Raw genomic sequence first — 22,857 nt, 5'->3', positions numbered from 1 at the left:
AGCCAAAATCTTCCCCTCTGCATGCAAATCACCTTTATATTCCAATCTATTTGTATTCACTACCTATTAATCCACCTATCCATAATCCTTCTTCTAGTAACTCAGGCTAGAAACCATTAATCTTTAAATAAATCCAATCACTACACACCAATCACTATGTTCCATCAAATCTCCATTGTGTCTCTTATCCTCCATGCTAATCTGGATTATCTAACTGCCTCCTAGTTGGTCTCCCTGACTTCAATGTCCCCTTCCTTCAAGCCACCCTGCAGATTTATCACCAGCTTCATTTCCCTAAAACATACCTTAAGTGTCCCAGAAAGATGCAGTGGCCTTCCACTCCCCAAGTTACACTGAGGACAAAACATCTAGTATGGAACCTTCCTCTTTAACCTGCCCTGCCTAGGCCTTACACAGGCCAAATACATCATTCTTATTCCCACCTTAATCAATTTGCTCAAACTTCTTTAAGTGAGCTAACCGAATCATTCAAGGTGCCTAAGAAATAATACCTCCTTTTTGTCACCATCAGTAACCCTTCAACCCAGCCTCTCAGCACCCCTATATTATACAGTCATCCATATTCCTTTTGACATTTTTGTCTTCATTATCCTTCCTACCTAACTTGTGACTCTGACACCTAATTCGTACTAAGTAAAATACAAGTTAAAAGATACTTCTTCAAGAAAGGATATCCTAGTCAACAATTCCAAAGTTCATAAAAATATTAACTTGGCAGAGCCCCAAAAATCGATTGGAACACCGACGAGCCTCTGTCATCTACTGTAACATATATGAAGTACAAGCAGTTCTTATTTCCAGCAACCTTTTAAAATGCTTAAAGTCATTTTATTCATTATTTTTATGATTCCTATCTTTTATTGCTTTTACTTTCCAAATCAACCAACATTTCCAGGAATGGCCAATACCACCATGGTGACTAAGTATCCTCCTCAAGGGCTTTGCTCATACATGGGAGCTTAGGTTTGTACATAGCATGTTACACCTACTGATGTACTTGGCCACCCTGTTAGGAAATCTCTTATCACTGCCACCACAACACACCAGAACCTCCACACACTCATGCACTTCTTCAGGAATCTGTCCATCTTAGACATGAGCTATATTTCTGTCACTGTCTCCGATGTCTGTGTAAACTCTCTGCCAACAATTTCAGCTGTGATTTCCAGCAATTCTACCTTTGGGGTTTCACATTTAAAGAACACAGTCAATCACACCCACTTACTGCAGACAGAGGGCACACTACTGAATTTATCACTTGGTTTGTTTCCAAATGCTTTATATTAAAGCAGTCTAGCCCTATAAGCCCTGCTTGAGAACATCTTTGGCTCTAGACCAGAAGCCATTCTGCTTAACTCTTCCTACGGGTCTCTGGGCTTAGTTAGAGTTGAGGAGGAGCAAGACTAAACTAGCAAAGGGAGGAAAAGTATAGTGGAAAAGAAATATACACAAAGGATTATTTACCTCAAGTATAAACCAATTACCCTGTCCCCCACTCCCCATATTACTATTCAAGTACTACCCTTCCAAACATTTACTTCAATCCAAATTATTTTTGGAGTTATTGTAAAACTACCTTTAGGTTAAAAATGCGGTGGGGGTTTTTTTGTTTTTTAAAGATTTTCTTTTTAAGCTATCTCCACACCCAACATGGGGCTTGAATCCACAACCCTGATATCAAGAGTCACATGCTTCACCAACTGAGCAGCCAGGCGCCCCTAAAATGTTTGTGTCATTTTATAGACACACCATGTAATTAATCCCTAAAAACTCTTAAACACAATTAACAGAAACACCAGCATTCTAATGGCAAAGAAAATCTGTTATTTATGCCTACAAGATTTTGTCATTAAGAAAAAAACCAAACATGGGGCGCCTGGCTGGGTGTCGGTGGAGCTTACAACTCTTGATCTGGAGCTTCTAAGTTCCGGCCCCACGTTGGGGGTAGAGTTTCCTTAAAAATAAAACCTTAAAAAAACAAACAGGAAAACAGAAAACAGAGCAAATGAAATGCAAATACAAAGAGAAATTCAAATGGACACTAAACATATGAGAATGTTCACCCCCAGTAGTAATAGGAAAATGCAAATTTCCTAATAGGGAAAATGCAAAATTAAAGTCACAATGAAATAGCGTTTCTCTCATTAGATTGAAGAAAAAAAAATTCTCAATGCCAAATGTAGACAAGGACATAGAGCTGTGCTGTCTGATCTAAGAGCTAGTAGCCACATGTGGCTAGTAAGAATTTGAACCATGGCTAATCCAAACTGAGATATGTTGGTAAGTATAAAATACATACCATATTTCAAAGAATTTAATAAAAAATGCAAAAATATCTCATTAATTTTTATTGTTTTCATACTGAAATGGTATCTTCAATATACTAGATAAAATATATTACTAAATTACCTTCTCCTGCTTTTTTGTTAAAGTAGCTACTAGAAAATTTGAAGTTACACTTGTGCATGCGCTCTCTGACAAATAAATAAAATCTTTAAAAGAAAAAAGAAAGAGGGTGCCTGGGTGGCTCAGTTGGTTAAGCGACTGCCTTCAGCTCAGGTCATGATCCCAGGGTCCTGGGATCGAGTCCCACATCGGGCTCCCTGCTCTGCGGGGAGCTTGCTTCTCCCTCTCCCACTCCCCCTGCTTGTGTTCCCTCTCTCGCTGTGTCTCTCTCTGTCAAATAAATAAATAAAATCTTTAAAAAAAGAAAAAAAAGAAAGAAAGAAAATTTTAAGTTACGTGTGTGGCCAATGTTGTATTTATATAGTACAGTCTGATATTGATATAGAGCAACAGAAACTTTTAGTTTCTGACAATATATACATACATTTACATTACATTTATATATACATGTATATATTGTCCCCTTTTTCTCATTGTAATGGTAGCAGAGGTATAAAATTGGTGTTTATATATTTGGTATTCACATAATTGGTGTTTATATGTAGCTTCTGAACCCTGATGTTGTTTAAGGTATAACTGCTTCTAACAGGGAGCATAAATTGCTACAGCCACTTTGGAGAGAATTTTGGAAATACCTTGGTAGGCAGTACAATGAGAAAAGCCTACAATTCAGCAATTATACCCCTAAGTATGTGCTCTAGAGAAACTCTTATATATATAGTATAATATATATATCAAAAGACATGTAAATTATATTTTAACACTACTGTTTACAATTACAAAAATAATCCAAATGTCCATCCAAAGAGACTAGACTAAATGTATTATAATCATACAATGGAATACTATATAATACATATGCAATACTATTAGAGAGGAATAGAGCAACAAGGAAGAACTTCACAAAAATGCTGAGAAAAGCAAATTGTATGAAAAGGCATTCCATATATGATCACGCACAAAAACTATAAAATCTCTTAAGAGCTTGACCTAAGAGTAGTATATGCACAGATACGTACACAGAGATCATATATGTGAGGGTAGGCACAAAATTCAGGACAGTGGGGAAAAAAGGATGGAATCTGTAAAGGTAACAAGAGGGTTTCAAGTATGCTGGGATGTCCTACATCCTAAACTAAGCTGGGTAGTGGGTACTTTGGTGTTCATTATTCTTTATAACTTTTTTACATCTGAAATATATCTGTGCTTTTAACATATGACTTTATGGACCATGCACAGCACCATACTTTATGGTTTTAGAGATATAAGCAAAAACGTCACAATTTTCACCATGTTAGAAGCAGTTATACCTTCTTAGTTATATACATACTAAATCAGGGTACAGCAAAACTTTTCTTTAAAGAACCAAGAAGTATTTGGGGCTGTACAGGGCCATATGGCTTCTGTCACAACTACTCAACTTGCCATAGCAGTGGGAAAGCAGCCACAGACTCTATGTAAACAAATGAGCATAGCTGTGTTCTAATAAAACTTTATTTACAAAAACAGGCAGGAGACAAAATTTGGCCAATGAGCCATAACTAGGTGACCCCTATCTACATCCATCTTCAAAAAAGAAATCATGGGGTGCCATGTACCTCAGTCGGTATAGCATGTGACTCTTGATGTCAGGAAAGTGGGTTCAGGCCACACACTGGGTGGAGAAATTACTTAAAAAATAAAATCTTAAAAGAAAGAAACCACTAAATCCATTAAGTAAAATTCTGAAGGAGAAATGGATTTGCATGGTAACAAAATATGCCATGATCTACCTGATAATCACAAAAGAGAAAATGTTCCTTGTCCGTGGGGACATCGAGCAATCATCAACTTCACCTGTGATCAAACTTAGCCCCACTAATCGTGTTAAATCAGGCATTTTGTGCCTCCTGAGGTGATGTAATACGGAGCAGCATCAACTATGAAGTATCCTGGCCAAAATGTTTAACCTGAATTTAACTCAAGTCTTTAACAGCCTACAGAAGACAAAGGAGTAAATTTTTAAAAAGACCTCAAAGAAACAAACAAATTCTGAATATAGGGCATTTTACAAGATAATCTCTTCAAAAAGAGATTTTGAAATAGGTATTTAAATTTAAAAGAGAACTGAGACACAACAGCAAATACAGTATAATAGTGCATGATCCTTCAATGGACCTTGGTGTGCAAGGGAAAAGCTATCTAAGTCATTTTTGACCTAACTGGGGAAATCTGCATATGGATTGGGGATTAGATGATTTCTGGGGATTAGATAATTGTGTTATGTATGATGACAATATTGTAGGTAGGAAGAAAATGTAACTTTAGGGGGAGATTCACATTTAAGTATTTAGAGGTGAAGTATTAGAAGGTGAAAAAATTATTTTTAAATGGTTCAGCAAAGATTATATAAAGCAAATATGGTAAAAAATATAAATACTGTTGAATTTAAGTGGTGGGTAGATAGGTACTCAGTATACTATGACAATGTTCTGTGGGATTAAAAATTTTCATGAACTAAAAAAAAATGTTCATAAATATAGCATTATATGTCAACTATGCTTCGACAAAAGAATTTTTCATAATAAAAAGGCAATGATGCATTATGAGATTATTAGTTTATTAAATTTTATTCAACACTCTCCTCCACAAATACTAGTTTTAAGTGCCCCCCACGTATCAAATTTGACCCAAAAGAAACTCTTCTCAAATTCATGACCCTGATGCTTTTTCTGCTTTCTAAAAGCAAAAACAAGACAATTACAAAATACTCTAATTATACTGCCATTTGAATTTTACACATTTTAGATTTTTTTTTTTTTTTAAAGATTTTATTTATTTGACAGAGAGAGACACAGCGAGAGAGGGAACACAAGCAGAGAGAGTGGAAGAGGGAGAAGCAGGCTCCCAGATGAGCAGGGAGCCTGACGCGGGGCTCAATCCCAGGACCCCGGGATCATGACCTGAGCCGAAGGCAGCCGCTCAACTGACTGAGCCACCCAGGCGCCCCTTTAGAAAGATTCTTAACATATGAATATACCTATATTTCCTTTATAACATTTTTACTTATTACCTTGTATAATTAATCATATACATTAAGTTTTACTCCCTCACTCCTCCAGATGGCAGATTCAAATAAACTTTGTTCCCCAAAGTGCCTAATGCTAGCAGACAATATTTACCAAATAAAAATCTAACAGAAGGAAATTTGTACTCATACCTTTAAAAAGTTAACCATCTAGGTTTTTTTTTTTTTTTAAGTTTATTTATTTATTTTTAAAGAAATCTCTACACCCAATGTGGGTCTTGAACTCACAAGCCCGGGATCAAGAATTCCTTGCTCTTCCAACTGAGCCAGCCAGGCGCCCTTAAGCATCTAGTTCTTGAGAAGGAATGTAAACCTCTCTCCCCTCTTCCTACTCCCTAGTCTCCTCTCATTAAAATATACTGTTTCTGGGCGCCTGACTGGCTCACTCAGTGGGAAGAGGCGACTGGATCTCCTGGGCATGAATTGGAGCCCCAGGTTGGATGTAGAGACCACTTAAATAAATAAATAAACTTAAAAAAAAAAAAAAACACACAAAAACTTTAAAGATACTGTTTCTATGGAAAGCTTTACTCAGCAGGTATTTACAGATACAACAAATACAATGTAGATACACAGATAAAGCAGGATATAAAACTAACACAGTTGTTGCCCTTATGTAGCTTACACTCTAATAGAAAATGAGAATCTGGGGCGCCTGGGTGGCTCAGTCGTTAAGCGTCTGCCTTCGGCTCAGGTCATGATCCCAGGGTCCTGGGATCGAGCCCCACATCGGGCTCTCTGCTCAGCGAGAAGCCTGCTTCTCTCTCACCCTCTGCCTGCCGCTCTGCCTACTTGTGCTCTCCCTCTGTCAAATAAATAGATAAAATCTTTTTTTTTTTAAGATTTTATTTATTTGACAGAGAGAGAGACAGCAAGAGAGGGAACACAAGCAGGGGGAGTGGGAGAGGGAGAAGCAGGCTTCCCGCCGAGCAAGGAGCCCGGCTCAATCCCAGGACCCCGGCTCAATCCCAGGGCCCTGGGATCACGACCTGAGCCGAAGGCAGATGCTTAATGACTGAGCCACCCAGGCACCCCAATAAATAAAATCTTAAAAAAAAAAAAAAAAAGGAAGAAAGAAAGAAAATGAGAATCTTAGAACAGAACTCTCAATTTTAGAGTCAAAAGGACCTCAAGATATCACATGGTCCAGCCCTCTGCCTTAACTCAGGTAGAACTACTACATTGCAAATTAAAATTACTAAATCCTAGAAAGAATAAGTAACTTGCAAAGTCACAGAATCATTAGTTTCTATGTGAACCTCAAACTGGGTCTTCTGCCTCCTAGGTCAGGTACTCTTTCAACCTACCATGTATCAGGTAGTGGTATAGTAGTAGTAGTAGTAGCAGTAGTAACAGCAATAGAAAGCACTCGAATGTTAGTGACTATATGTGCCAGGCTCTATAGTAATGGCTTTCCTTGGACTGTCTCAATCTAACAATTTTATGAACTCTATTGTTATTCTGGGGCGCCTGGCTGGCTGTGTTGGTAGAGCATGTGACTCTTGATCACAGGGTCGTGAGTTCAAGCCCCACGTTGGGTGCAGAGATTACTTAAAATCTTTTAAAAAATAAAATAAAAATTTTAAAATATGCATATATTATCATTCACTTTACAAATGAGAAAACTGAGGTTTAGAGACAGTAAGTAACTTGCTTTAAGTTACCCATCTATGGAGTGATGGGACAGGAATTCAAATCCAAGTAGTCTGACTTCAGTGTCAATGCCTCCAATCATCATCCTCCTTTTGCAGCTTTTTCCAGAAACATAATCCACTCCAAGTATAAAGCCTTCTTACATTTAATATACACTTACACACACAAATAAACCGTGCTAAGCATCCTACAGCATTACCTAAATGCATAAAGTAGCAAAAAATTCAGAAATACATATCTAAATATGTTGACAAGAAGCCTCATGCATGTTTGTGAACAAGTAATTCTCACCTAGGTCTATGGGTATAGAAGGTTTTCATTCACATATGACTAAGAAGGATTTTATTATCATCAAGGCATTACTCTGAAATAATAGAATTAAGGCCTAAAAACATAGTCTCCTAATGTCATGACCATTTGGCCAATTCCTCTGACCATTTTTCACTTGGTATACTCCTGAAACTACTGCTATATAGCATCTCCCAAACTCTGTTAGCAAAAAATATCTGACAACCAATTAAATCTCAGACTTATCTTTGTTAGACTGTTTTCAGTCCTCATAAACAGGCACAATGTTATTCCAGCTAGCTCTCTAAATTTAACTATGCATCTCTTCTCCTTTCTATTCAGAATATACCTTATACTTGACTCCATAATTTAGCCATGCAATATATGCCTGAACAAAAACAAAAGACCCACCTACAAGAATTCCAGTCTGTACGGTGATCAGAAAGTCCGAAAACATAGATATTATTTTAACATTCTGTACTGGAGTATCAACAAACCATTTATTGTCTATGCATCTGGGCTTCCAGATCTGGTGGCCACCCTGTACTTAAATAAAAATCAAGAAATCACAGAGGCAGAAAAAGCAACGCAAACTAGAAGCGTAAGAGAAGAGCAAATAACCTGAACTAAAAACAAACCTATCACTGAGAAAAAGACACATGATGTAGAATAACAGTAATAATGCAATCTAAATCATCACGAATCCTTCCAAACTTCTGCTTCCCTTACAAACTAGAGTTAGATTACATAAAACAAAAACAAAGAAGAGTATAACTGAAAACCATTATATATTAGGCAAAAGTTACCATTTCACTTTCACGTTTTGCTTCAAAACACTCGACAACAGATGAATAGCAAGAAATTAAACTCAGTTTCCTTACATTTAGGGCCGACAACCACAAAAGCTTTAATTAAATGCTGTACTATAGAAATGAAACCAGTTACAAGAGATAATTTATCAAGTAAGGCTTTATTTTTTAATCTAAAATGTTGAACAGCTTAGTGAACCTGGTCTGACTTACAGCACTAAATTTAATATATTCAAAAAGTTCAAATTCTGGGACGCCTGGGTGACTCAGTCAGTTGAGCATATGACTCTTGATTTCGGCTCGGGTCATGATCTCAGGGTCGTGGGATCAAGCCCCACGATGGGCTCGGGGCTCTAGCACTCTGCCTGGAGTCTGCTTGAGATGCTTTCCTTCTCCCTCTGCCCCTCCCCCACTCACTCTCTAATAAAATCTTTTTTTAAAAAGTTCAAATTCTTCTGCACATCAGCACTTTGATAGAAGTGATAAATACAGTCACAAAAATATAGTAAAAGTGAAACTAGTAATTTGAAGGCTTAACTGGGTGCTATAACTGAAGTCTCTTAGGTCATGAATGGAACCAGTGTTCATTTTTATATTGAGGCACTGAAATAAACACAAGTTGATTTGCTTTAAAATAAAAAAAAAAATCTCAATTTACTGCAGCAAGCAAGATCACATGAGAGTCTGACTCAATGCCTCACAAATGAAAGCAAAAGACCATTATGTATTAAGATAAAAACAAAGATCAAAGATCTCTCATGCTTATCTTAAATGTGCAATGTTTGTGTAAACTCAGGAAGAGGCATTTTTACCAAACTGGATCATCACTAGGAAAGGTACGTAACAGAAAGTAGAAAAATAAGCACCTGCTTCATAAGACATCCTCATGCAGAAATTTACAATGCAGGAAAAACAAAGGCACAACTTCAAGTTACACACCACAGCTCTAGAATTAAGGGAAGCTGTAACAAATATACAGACCAATTTTAGCATAATAAACTGAGACAGACTGGCTCCATCAGCTATCTTCAACAGAACTGTCAAATAACCAGAAAACAGAAGTAGCAGTCACAAATCAGCGACAGTAGTTCCAGACACTAATGGCCAATCACTAATCTTTCAGCTATACTCACAAAAGAACACAAAGAGCAACAGCGTTTTTTCTAAATACAAATGACAACATATATTTTATAGGTGCATCCCAAGTCACTTAAACCAGTCTTGCTAAAAAGTCCTGTTTACCCTGCTCCCATTATCCTACCTTCTCCTATTTTCCTGTCCAAGAACTCATTTATCCAAGCTTGGGCAGTAAATGGAAACACCTGAAGGCCTCAGCTTCCCTCATGCCTAATACAGGGATCTCTTTTCTATCTTTGGCTCACCTTTTAATCTTAGGTACAACAATATTTCCCCCTTCCTACTTCCTCTTTCCATTTATCAGTCTTGGTCTAGTTACAGAAAAACTCTTCTTTCCTCTTTTATTTTTCTTCCCTCGTTAAAAATAGTAATGTTAAAAATAGTAATGCTCTGTGCGCCTGGGTGGCTCAGTCGTTAAGTGTCTGACTCTTGATCTCAGGGCCGTGAGTTCAAGCCCCGCACTGGGCATGGAGAGCCTACTTAAATATCAGACCATGTATTTAATAGTCTTTTGTTCAAAGGAATGTAAAACAAGTTTTTCAACAAGGGTTATGTTTCCAAACTTTAAGGTCTCTAATTTTCAGAAAGAAATCAATTTAAAGCCAATAGTTGTTATATTGATATTTCAACATACTAAAAAAAAAAAAACCTTTGACTCCATTTCTAGTAAGTTAATATTACACTAGTAAATGAGGGGCGCCTGGGTGGCTCAGTCGTTAAGCATCTGCCTTCAGCTCAGGTCATGATCCCGGAGATCTGGGATCAAGCCCCACATCAGGCTCCCTGCTCCGCGGGAAGCCTGCTTCTCCCGCTCCCACTCCCCCTACTTGTGTTCCCTCTCTGTGTCTCTCTGTGAAATAAATAAATAAAATCTTTAAAAAATAAAAAAAATAAAGTAAATGAAAAAAGCTTTGAATTGGTGAACTGTGCTTTAAATGTTACAAACCATGTTAAATTTCCCTAAATATATGAACAAGTTAAAATACCACAATTGTTAAACTACTGGGTTCTTAAATAAGTTGCTACATACAAAGGGTATCATTATAAAAAGTATATGTCATGCCAAGAAATAAGATATTGTAGATGTGGTCACAAGTTAGCTGTAGCTAAAAAAGAAAAATATTTACTTGAGAACTCCTCTATGTCATGACTTACCATAATCCAGAACAAAATGTTTATGTCTGTTATTAACATTAAATTGAAAGGTGGGCGCCTGGGTGGCTTAGTCATTAAGCATCTGCCTTCGGCTCAGGTCATGATCCCAGGGTCCTGGGATCGAGCCCCACATCGGGCTCCCTGCTCGGTGGGAAGCCTGCTTCTCCCTCTCCCACTCCCCCTGCTTGTGTTACCTCTCTCTGTCAAATAAATAAAATCTTAAAACAAACAAACAAACATTAAATTGAAAGGGAGAAATAACACACCCTGAAGTCTGAATGAAAATTAAAAAAAAAAAAAAAGAATGAGCTACCTTATGGTATTTTTTTCTAGGTTGGTATGTGATGCTAAAAATGAAATCTCACAATCTTTATAAAATCTGAGAATTTTTTTTAAAGATTTTATTTATTTATTTGACAGAGAGAGACACAGCGAGAGAGGGAACACAAGCAGGGGGAGTGGGAGAGGGAGAAGCAGGCTTCCCACCGAGCAGGGAGCCCGATGTGGGGCTTGATCCCAGGACCCTGGGATCATGACCGAGCCGAGGGCAGACGCCTAACAACTGAGCCACCCAGGCGCCCTAAAATCTGAGAAATTAAACTACAATATATAGACTACACTTTCAGAAAATTTCATTCCATCAAGAATTTAGTAAAGACTCTTTTTAATCATAATACTGATTCAACTCCCTGATCAAATCACTCAAGTTAGTCTAAATGGTGGTTTTCTTGGGGGGGGGGGGGTACAGCTTAAACACTGAAAAGTGTAATGCAAGTCCAGTCTACGCAAAGAGGTTAAACCACGTTAGAAATGTTTCATTTGAAAAAAGATTCCAAAATGGCTAATCAGAGATATTAGCATACTTAAATTACTCTCGAAGATCAAAAGTTATTTTCTTTTAAATGTTTTGTTATAAACAAGTATCAACAAAAATAAGGATAAAACAAAGATTATGAAGTATCTTTTTGTTCACCTATACTTGTTAGATCAGTTGCTAGAAGATGACAGACCCTGTCATTTTATAAATTTTAAAGTCAAGCAAAAACTACAAAAACCAATATTCCCAAACTCTACCCTATTTCCCTTCACTGTTTAGTTGGAGTACAAAATAGTGGGATGGAAAGTAGTCAGATTCCATTTCCAGGGTTTACCTAGTATCTGAGAATTTTACCTCATAGCCCCAATCTGTCAATTCTTTTAATCCACAATTCTACTGATGTGATATATAAAATATGTTTCTACCATAAACGTTTAAAGCTACTAATAATTTGGTTTCAACTCAAATTCTGAAATTAGTTCACTAAGAAAAAATAAAGAACCAGGTACAATGTGGGAAAAAAAACAAACACAATGGATATCCAGAAGTAACCATATTCCCCCAAATTCTCTTACGACTAACCATAATTTTATATTTTATGCTAAGTATTACTTGAATAAATTTTGCTATTCAAATTCTGGGATTTAAAAAAAGCTTAACTATTCTAACTCTGACCCTGTCAGTTGTTTCCCAACTAATTTTTTCTTAAAATTAGTGAACTGTGACAGGCAAAGTTCACAGAAAAAGTAAAATACCATGTGTTATATTTTAATAAGTTAATTTTATTCACTTTATCTTATGAAAGACCACTTGTATCTTACAAAAGACCACTAGGGAGTTAAATTATACTACGGAGTTAAATTATACTATTTTACTACTTCCTATTCTAGGTAATGTCACAAGATACTTTAAAATAGTTACATGTAACATACAAGTCTTCATACAATGTAGATAATATGTGTAACTAACACCAATGAGTGGTGGGGGGGAATTCACTGTCAGTATCATGTGCAATAAAAGAAATGTTTACCAACTCATTTACAAGGGCATGTTTAAAAACTGAGCCAAGGGCGAAAGGACTGTAATGAATCTCCCACAATCACTAAACTACACTTTGGCAAATTCTACTCTTCCAAGAGTGCCAAGAGAGTCCATCAGCATCAAATTTTAATTCAAAAGACTTCGTAAAAAATGTACATTATAGGAAAATATATTTTCAACAAGAAAACCACTTTTTCTGACCTTTTCAACTTGTGAATCAGATATTCTTAGAAGCACAGCTATTTAGACATACCATTCCTTCAGATGATGCAATCTTAAGGGATTTGGTAATTATAACATTTTAATTACTAACATAAAATAATATTTATTGCCATGACTATCAGGCAAACTTTAAAAGCTTTCACCTATTCCTGGAGTCTTCACAGAAATCAGACACCTGGTATGAGAAAACAGGTGTTCTAAGATTTGCTGGTCACTTCTAAGAGAATAATTACAACATGAAGAAATTCAAAGGATAATGTACAAAAACTGAGGAAATCTTAACTAACGGGTATGAAAGATCACATAAAAATACTATTCCATGCTGATAAAGCAACATAAAAAGCCACTGTAGAAACCGTGGTAAGACTTTATGAGAGCAAAAATAAATGAAAGGGAAAAACACAAACCACCACCATTAAAAGGAAAAAAGACACTGAGAGAAACAAAAAAGGACAGTAAAAATCAGGATTATCCCTGGAAAAAAAATGTTGACCAAAAAAAAAAAAACCTTTCTAAACACTAAATTTTAAAAGTTCAATTGAAACAATACATTGCCCATTGAAGAAGCCTACAAAAATATTTCTTTAAAAATTACCATTTTAATAGTATAACTTCATATTTTTTTAAAGCCTGTACACTTGGAAAAGACTATTATAATTAGAATAACTTGTCTCCATTTAGAAATTCTCTATTTAAAAGTAGGCCAACAATAGGAACTTTGCTATTGCACAACAGATAAAGTAAATGAAATAATGTCCATTAACATTCAGCATGGATGGCATGTTTCTCTATCTCCCAGAACATACCAACTTACGCTATCTGCCCGGAACAATCTACCACTTCTACATCCGTGCAGTAGCTCAAATAAAATGAGTTCCTCTGTTAATCCCACAATAAACCTCAGTAATTCTCACATCACAGTTGTAAACGTCTCTTAACAGAAAAAGAATGTTTTTCCCAAAATAGTTACATATCACTAAGACTACTCAAATTCCTAAATAATCCTTTTACAAGACTCCTGCCAACTTTATTTTGATACGTTAAACATGTGGAGCCTATTTTAAAAGGTCTTTAACTGTGACTTCATGAAAACAGCTTCCTAGTTAGCTGTTCATAAAATATCTTCTTTTTAAAGTTTTCACGTTGTTTTTAAGCCGACTTGAATACTGATGAATCTGGGCCGGCTTAAGAAGCAGTTTTGCCAAATAAGATGGGCAAATGTTCTAGATCTGCTAAATCCGACATTAGAGGTCAGGCAACTTAAAAAATGAAATAACTATTTTCAACATTCACTGAGTCCCTCGTTTTTAAAATTACCTCGGTGTCATTTCCACATTTGACGTTTAAGAATACAACCTTTTTTTTTTTTTTAAGGTTATTAGGCTCAGTTAAATTACAAAAACAAAACAAAACAAAACAAAAACGGATCTGCCACAAAAAGCTGATTAGTCTACTCTTAAAAGGTGTCTGGAAGATTTGGGTTACTGGCGGTAGAAGTTTCATTTAAAAACTTCTCTGTTAAAAACAATGACATCCGAAAAGGATCGCTGGGGAAGGAAGGGAAGAGAAGCCCGGAGTCGGCTAAGAAGCGACTTAAAGCCACTTAAGAAGGAAGGAGGTGGTGAGACGCACAGACAGAAGAGCGAGAAAGAAGATTTAACAAGGAAGTGAAGTGGAGCGCAGAGTGGGGCAGAAGCGGATGAGGAAACAAATGGAAAAGGTAAGGTTTTCAAATAAGCACGATCCAGGAAGGCATGAGTTAAGGCCTGGGGTAGCCCCAGTGTTTTGGTGTGAAAGAGATGCTCGCAGACTGAAGCAGAGAACAGGGGAAAGCAGTTTACTTCCAGGCGTTGGAGCAAAGTAAAATTCCCTGCCCCGAGCCTCTCCCAGCCTGGCCGAGCGCGGAGGCGGCGGCTGGGGAAGGGGCCTACCCAGGAGCCAGGCCCGGCGTTCTGCTCCCCCAGGCTCCACGGCAGAAGAGGCGAGGATTAGGCAGGCAGGGCCCACGACCTTAGCCCGGCGGCACCCCGAAAACGGTCCGGGGCCTCGGCGGTGCCCGCGAGCCGTTTCCCCTGCGGCGGGGTGCGGAGCGGCCTTACCTGGGGCGAGGGAGGGAAGCGAGGTCTAGGGCGTCCGCTCTCGCCCGCCGCAGAGACCCTCTGCTGCACTCAGCCCAGGCTTCCGACCGAGGCGCGACCCTGCCTCAGCCGCCGCTTCCCCGTCGGGGTCTCGGCCACCGCCTCCGCCGCCTCCGGGGCTGTTTACACCGTCGGGCCCCGCACGCCGCCGCCGCCGCCGCTGCCGCCTTCTCTCCACCCTAGCGCCGTTGCCGATTCGGCCGCCGCCACCTCCTCCGCCGCAGCCTCGTCTCTCTGGAGCATCTTCCAGCCACCGAACCCTGAGAAACAGAGACTCCAGCCGCGCCGGCAGGAAACTCCCCCGCAACTGCTAGGGGGACCAGGCGGTCAGAGTACCGGCGGCTTTTCCGCCATTGAGCAGCAGCCGCTCGGCTCCTTCTGCAACCCCCTCCCCGCACCCTGTCCTCCCCGCCCCTCGGCGAGCCCCGCCCCCAGCTCACACCCATTGGGACGGTGCAGCCTCTCGCTGCACCCGGTTGGCTAGACGACCCGTCAATCATCACCCTCCCTCCTACTTCGGCTGCTCTGTACCTCGGTACTTAGTTTTCACCGCCCACAATGCCCCGCCTCTCAGTTCCTAATTTCCCATTGGGCATCAGCGACCACCTTCAATTGGCAAGGTCAACTATCCATCAAACACCGCCCACTGAGTGAGACCCAACCCTTCATTACCATTTACTTCATTCAGCCGCGCCTCTGGGCGTTAGGGACCAACCCACCCCAACAGCCATAAGTAGAGATCACCATCAATCAAGTAACGCCCACCTGCACTCCGCCTCGCAAAGACCGAGCCCTAGCGATTCTCTTTTCTTATTGGTCCAAAGGGTGACCCGAACCCTCAATGATTGGCTTTCAGTCCGTGTCCGTCACTGAACCAATTTCCAAGTCCGTCACACTGGCTTTTTTTAAATGAACGCGCAAAAGGCGGGGAAGTATCCGAAGAGCGATTGGCTAGTGTTCGAAAACGGTCAAATCCAGAGTGTGTGCGGATCCTTCCCGTCCTACGAGAACCATGCCCCTTTATTTTTGACCTCTAAGCCTTGCGTAAAACAGGCTCAATAAAGGAGCCAACGCGCTGTCCAGTTATAGGTGTGGAAGCCTAGTCCCACCCGGAATTGCAGGGGGTTGGCTGCTGATTGGCTAACAAAGTCCTGTTAGGCCCTCATTGGAGGGCATAAACGCCTCTCTTTGGCGAAGAGACGGGAAGGGATGGCGCAGGCGAGGATAAGAAGCGGTCCAGGGAGAGGCAGTTGTTTTGCTTCAGCCACGGGTGGGGCGAACGCGGGAGAGGGAAGCTCGGAACGCAGGGCCCTGGGGGAGGTGTTGCGGGGAGGGAAAAAGCCCGGATGTTTCCTAACAATGAAATCATCGCCGACCAATCAGAGCTGCCAAGCTGTGCTACCTGCCTGACCTGTCCACAGTAGGGAAGAGAATGAGTTAGTGAGCGGGAAACTGGGGTGTCAGGAGACGCTGGAAAGCGAAGTGAGAAAATGGAACAGGTGATCCCTTCAAGAGGACTCTGTGCTGTTAGGGGTTATTTTTATTCTTTCTAGGCCTGCAACGCCTGGCATTCAGCCCTTGACATTTCCGTGTTTTGTTTCTTAGTCAACACTGATTTTTAAAACTCTCGGCCTAGTCTTTGACATTCATTTGTTCGTTCCACAATTATTGAGCGCCTGCTGTTTGGCAGGCACTGTTCCTAGAACTGGAGTTACGAAACTAAATTAGGCAATCCCAGTACAAGATGATAGGTACTATCACTGAAACATGCAAGGGATGGGGGTGACATAAGGGATCGTCCCTGTGGAGAGGTTTATCAAGAAGTCTTCACAAAGAACAGTATGAGTCTAGAAGGAATAATTCAGTAAGCAGAAGAGGGAAGTGGACAGGATTCCTTCAGCAATCGAATTAGACTAACAGGTATTGCAGGTTAATTCCCTGCCAAAGAAACAAAACTTAAGTGTAATGAAAGCATTCTAATACCTTAGGATACTTTTTTTTTTTTTTTTGAAAGTGCCCTGTTAAAGGATTTAAACCTTATTCACACTTTTGTGTAAACTGGTTTGGATAGACAAGTTAAGCTAAGACCCAGCAGAGTACTATTCAGCTAAGGAGCTGTGGATATTTTAGGAATAGGACAATTGCCCAAGCCATGGTGAGGATGACAGAAATAAAGACTTGATTGCAGTTCAGATTTTTTGTCTATGACCCAAATTTGCTTAACATTAGTGTTTTTTACAGTTCAGTGGCTGGACCACCAGGGCCGTACTCACCAGGGGTGCCGATTCCTGGGTCCACTCACACCTGTAATCTCAGGGACTCTGAAACAAGACTTAGAAAGGTGAATTTCTAAATTCTCCAGGTGGGTTTTCTGCACACCCATCATTGAGATCCTTTAGTATAGGTAATGGAGATACCATAGACTAAAATTCAGTTTCCCCACTTCTTCATGTTGGGAGGAAAAGTAATGAAGAAAAAGAAGTAGGCCCTTTAGACTTTGCCTTTCTCTTGTCGCCTTTACTATCAGTATCAGTTCTTAGGAAATATTTCTTAAATAACTTATAGAATACATTCCCTTAATTTAAAAAAAAAAAAAATACATTCCCTTAAATCACACTCCTTTGTCTGACACACTTTATATAGGGCGAAAGGAGTCTAGGATCCCAGCTTCCAAAATAGGAATCTAAAGATCATAAAAATGGAGACATTGTAGGACCCTGGTCTTAAGAATCCAGGCAGTCTCAGTAGGGCATCAGAGAAGTTTCTTGATCTGCTGGATTTCCTTCTCACTCTCCCTTGGTTGAACCTAAAACTAATACAAAGCACAATCATTTAGGTGGGCTGATGACTGCATATCATTCATTCTTTCAATCTCTAAAAATACAGATGCACTGAATACTGTTCTAGGGGCTAAGAATACAATAGGGATCAAAACACATTTAGGTTAATTTTGTCACGTGCTTTATTTGATTAAAACTCTAAACCAATAAAGGCCCAACAAGATTCACAAGTTTAAAAGGTAAATTGATGTGTACCATCATAAATATATAATGTATCATAAACACTGAGTACCATCACCATGGGCTCCGTTACTGTGTGAATGCATCTAGTCTAAGCACTCTGAAGCTTGTTTTCTTGTTCTGTAAATAGGAATCATGGAAATCTTCGGAAGCCAGGTGAAGACCTTTAGATGCTGTTAGTAATGCAAAGCACTCTCCAAAGACAGTGGAAACAATACTAAATGTAATGTAGAAAAACTCCTGATTTCTCCAATGTTGGCTTTCATACTCTGGTGTTCCTTTTTATTTTATTTTTTTAAGATTGTATTTATTTATTTATTTGAGAGAGAGAGAGAGTGCACACTATCTCAAGTGAGGGAGGGGCAGAGGGAGAGAGAGAATCATGGAGCTTAATGTGGGGCCCTATCTCAAGACGCTGATATCATGATCCCAGCCGAAACCAAGAGTCAGACGTTTAACCGAATGAGCAACAAAGGTGCCCTTATTTTTTTTTAAGATTTATTTGTTAGGGCCCCCCCAGGTGGCTCAGTGGGTTGAGTGGTGGACTCTTGGTTTCGGCTCAGGTCATGATCTCAAGGGTCATAAGATCAGGCCCCACGTGGGGCTCGGTGCTTAGAGGGGAGTCTGTTTGAAGATTCTCTCCCTCTGCCCATCTTCCCACATGTGTGTGCTCTCTCTCTCCCTCTCAAATAAAATAAATAAATCTTGAAGATTTATTTATTTGAGAGAGATGGAGGGGGCAGAGGGAGAAAATCTTTCAAGCAGCTTCCCCGCTGGGCACAGAGCCCCACGTGGGTCTCCATGTCAGGACCCATGAAATCATGACCTGAGCTGAAACCAAGAGTCAGACGCTCAACTGACTGAGCCACCTAGGCACTCCTGGTATTCTTTTTTAAATAAGACATTAGATATCAATTGTCTCCAAATTTTGGGTGCCTCAGTTTTTCTGGTACCCTAAACCCACACTTGATAATCCAGTACTGCCTACTTCATGTACTTATTATAAAGATGAAATGGGATGTGGTATACAATAACACCTAACACATTGGCTGTCACAGTGGAATCATAATTTTTATATGTCACACAGAAGAAATTTCACGTATTCATTCAGCATATTTATATGCCGGTTATGTGCAGACCATTATGCTCTCTCTGACAGGGAGCTTTGGTGTCAAATTTCAAGTAGTCCAATTTGAGCAGATGGATCCACTCCCCTCTTCACCACTGGAAATATTCCACTGATAAACCTGTTTTCTTCATAAAAAAAAATTTTTTTTCACCAGTTCCACTCTACAAATACTTATTAAGCATTCACTGTGAATCAGGTACCAATAATCAGGTAAATAATAGGCACTGCTGCCTTTGAAATTAATTAACTGTGATATTGTGATATAAGAAATCTATATTTAATCTTCATCCCAGTTGCTGGCAGGGAGCTCCTAAAATCCTTACCATTTTTTGTGTGAAAAGGGTAAGGAGAGCATTTTTGTTATTAACAAGAAGCCCCCCCCCCTTTTTTTTTTTAAGTAAGCTCTAGGCCCAACATGGGGCTTGAACTCAAGATCCTGAGATCAAGAGTCACATGCTCTACCACTGAGCCAGCCTGGTGCCCCATAAGAAGCCTTTTTGAACCTCTAAAGTTATGCTTATGAGGTAACTCATAGAGGATAGTTGCTTGCCAAAGGAAGCAAGTATGTAATAAGAAGGTCAGAACTTTCAGCCTCACTCCCTACTTCTGGGGAGGGAAAAGGAGATGGAAATGAACTTAATCACCAATGGCCAATGATGTAATCAATCATGCTTATGTAATGAAGCCCCCATAAAACCCCTAAATGACTGGGTTTAGAGAACTCCTGGGTTGGCATACACATTGAGGTGCTGAGAAGGTTGTGATCCTGGTGAGGCCAGGGAAGCTCCATGCCTCTTCCCACATAGTTTGCCCTATGCCTCTCTTCCATTTGGCTGTTCCCAAGTTTATCCTTTATATAAACGGATCGTAGTAAGTAAAGTGCTTTCCTGAGTTCTGTGAACAGTTCTAGAAAAATTATCAACCCTGAGGAATGGGTTGTGGGAATCCCCATGTATAGCTGGGTGGTTAGTAGGACAGGTCACAACCTGGGACTTGTGATTGGCCTCTAAAAATGGGGACAGTTTTGTGGGACTGAGTTCTTAACCCGTGGGAACTGCCCTAACTCCAGGTAGTTAGTGTCAGCATTGCTTAAGGTGAGGAAAACAACCCACACATCAGGTCAGAAGTGTTGTGAGTAGAGTAGGAAACTTTTCCTTTTCACTGACCACCACTACTTTCTTAGAAAGCCTCAGTCCTGATTTAAATGAAACCACAACATAGTTTCTCTTAAAAGTTTGTCTCAAACAGCTCCAGAGAGCTCTTTAGGAGGAAGGCCCTTTTATCCCAAGGTATCTGGGATTCAGCAAGAATTAGGCCACACAGGCTAAAAATTATCTTAAAAATCCGTAAGAATGTTGCCCTCTGCTCCATATTTAATACTTATTTCAACACTAAAATATTGTTTAAAGTTTTTATCATCATGAGGGGACAAGTTTTTTTTAAACCATGTCATAAAGTGAGAAATATGTTTGGCTAACAGAAAACCTAAACAGTGCCTTAAATTACAGGAGGGTGCGAGTGGCATTTTCTTTCACATAACAAGAAGTTTGGAGGTGACCACAGATGTCAGTGTCAGTGCTTCTACAATTATCTTGTTGCCCCAAGATTGCAGGATGGTTACTGCAGCTTCCCATAAGATGCCCAAGTTGAAGACAGTAGGGAATGAGGGAATCACATGACTACCCCCAGCTGTAAGGGAGGCCTGCAACTTAGGGAACTGGGATGTCATGAGTTTCTGAGAGTCAAGGTTCTCAAACTTGACCAAGCATCAGGATCCCCTGGAGGGCTTGTGATAACAAGGATTGTTAGGCCGCACCCCCAGAGTTTCTGATCCAGTAGGTCTCTGGTGAGACTTGAGAATTTGCATTTTTTTTTTTTCTTTTTAAGATTTTTTTATTTGTTTATGTGACAGACAGAGAGACAGTGAGAGAGGGAACACAAGCAGGGGGAGTGGGAGAGGGAGAAGCAGGCTCCCCGCAGAGCAGCGAGCCCGATGCGGGGCTCGATCCCAGGACCCCGGGATCATGACCTGAGCTGAAGGCAGAAGCTTAACAAATTTGCATTTCTAACAAGTTCCTTGGTAACACTGCTGCTGCTGCTGCTGCTGGCCCAGGGACCACACTTTGAGAACCACTGACTTATCTGGCTAATCTGGATCCATTGCCTGGCATTGGTACAGTGCTGTCCAGACACACGGCCACGTTAGCATTTATCAATATTTTTGCAGCTTTATTTCTGTTTTATCTCTGCACAGATGAAAATAAAATCAAGCAGGGGCGCCTGGCTGGCTCAGATGGTACTGTATGCAACTCTCGATCTCGGGGTTGTGGGTTCAAGCCCTGCGTTGGATGTAGAGTTTACTTTAAAAGTAAATAAATAAATAAAATCAAGAAAGAAAGAAAGAGAGAAAGAAAGAAATAGAAAAGGGAAGGAAATGATAGGAAAGGGAAGGATAGGACAGGAAAGGGAAGGGAAGGGAAGAAAAGAAGGAAGGAAGGAAAAAAGAAAGAAAGAAAGGAAATAAGCTCAAGCAGAGGCAAAATCAAGAAGTCCTTGTAGACTCTAGTGGGTCTTCAATGCACCCAGCCCTCTCTTTCCCGACCATTAAAGATCTTAGGCCCTGGGACACCTGGGTGGCTCAGTTGGTTAAGTGGCTGCCTTTGACTCCGGTCATGATCCCACGGTCCTGGGATCGAGCCCCGCATCTGGCTCCCTGCTCAGCGGGAAGCCTGCTTCTCCCTCTGCCTCTGCCCCTCCCCCTGCTTGTGTTCTCTCACTCTCTCTGTCAAATAAATAAATGAAAATGTTTACATTAAAAACAGCAACAGCAACAACAACAAACTTAGGCTCTGAGACACCAGAACTTCACAGCCTTCTAACTTCCATTAAAATCAATACGCAAATAATGAACCATGGAACACTACATCAAAAACTAATGATGTAATGTATGGTGATTAACATAACATAATAAAAAAAAAGAAAGAAATGTATGCCATATAGAAGCTGAGAAATGTAAGAATGAATCAAGAACATCAAAAAAGTAAAAAAAAAAAAAAGAGTAGTAAATAAGCCATAGACAGCTAATGTACAATGTAATGAATAAAGGCAATAATATAATTATGTAATATAAGTATCACTACATTGGCCATCATATTACAATATATAAATGTATCAAAGTAACCTGCTGTACATCTTAAATTTATACAATGTTACATGTCAAATTTATTCAATTAAAAAACAAGAAATGTAAAAAAAAAAAAAAATCAAGTGGCAACAATGCTATGGGCAATACTTTAACTGAAGTTTATCCTTAAGGTCCTATAGCTCTCTCAGCTTGCGTTAGTCAGAGTTCCACAAGAAACAGATGATGCACTCAAATTAGGAATTTTGAGGAAGGTGTAATAATAAAGGGACTATTTCCAAAGGTGCAGGCAGGGTAGAGATAAATCATACAGTCTAATCTTGGTCTAGTAGTCGGGAGGCACATTATCACACCTGTGCCTGAAGGGATGTGGATAGGAAGGGTTCACAGGAACAGTACATGGAGAGGGTTGTGTGCAGAGTCCTGTGTCAAGAACTGATCCCCGGTGAAGGACAGAGTGAGCCCTTTTCAACTAGGGAATAAATACCCCAACCTCTCTCTCCTCTCTTCCTTTGATCTACTGCCAGGGCTACCCCTTGGCCAAACCCAACGGTACTGTAGCCTATTGATATTATCCATTCAGGTCACAGAACAGAAGGGAGAAAGGTAGAGGGACAGCTGGACATCTGGAGGCACAAGAGATATCCAGCACAGACATATTTGAAATTTATACCATTTATTTCTAGTTATAGAATTAGTCTTTTTCTATGGCTAAGGGAAAGTCAAATTATAAAACAGAGAAGAAAAATATTAGAAGAAATCCCTAAATCTCAGTGCTTGGAGGATGGCCTGAGGGGGGGGGGGGGGGGGGG

The 22,857-nt window shown here is 39.9% G+C and overlaps 1 protein-coding gene across 3 annotated transcripts in view; it reads right to left on the bottom strand.

Moving 5' to 3' along the window:
• PPM1B (protein phosphatase, Mg2+/Mn2+ dependent 1B) overlaps nucleotides 1-15,153 on the bottom strand; it is a 75,046-nt gene extending 59,893 nt beyond the window's left edge. The window contains exon 1 of one of the 3 annotated variants that reach the window (XM_006746341.3): nucleotides 14,716-15,153. The gene's annotated coding sequence lies outside the window, so the exon portion shown is untranslated. The remainder of the gene's footprint in view (nucleotides 1-14,715) is intronic. The other 2 variants (XM_006746337.3, XM_006746339.3) reach the window with 2 other exon arrangements.
• Nucleotides 15,154-22,857: the final 7,704 nt, after the last annotated feature.

Source organism: Leptonychotes weddellii, chromosome 10 (genome assembly GCF_054177405.1).
Source record: "Leptonychotes weddellii isolate Sample4059 chromosome 10, ASM5417740v2, whole genome shotgun sequence".
Classification (NCBI taxonomy): Eukaryota; Metazoa; Chordata; class Mammalia; order Carnivora; family Phocidae; genus Leptonychotes; species Leptonychotes weddellii.
This window is presented reverse-complemented; position numbering and strand designations above follow the sequence as displayed.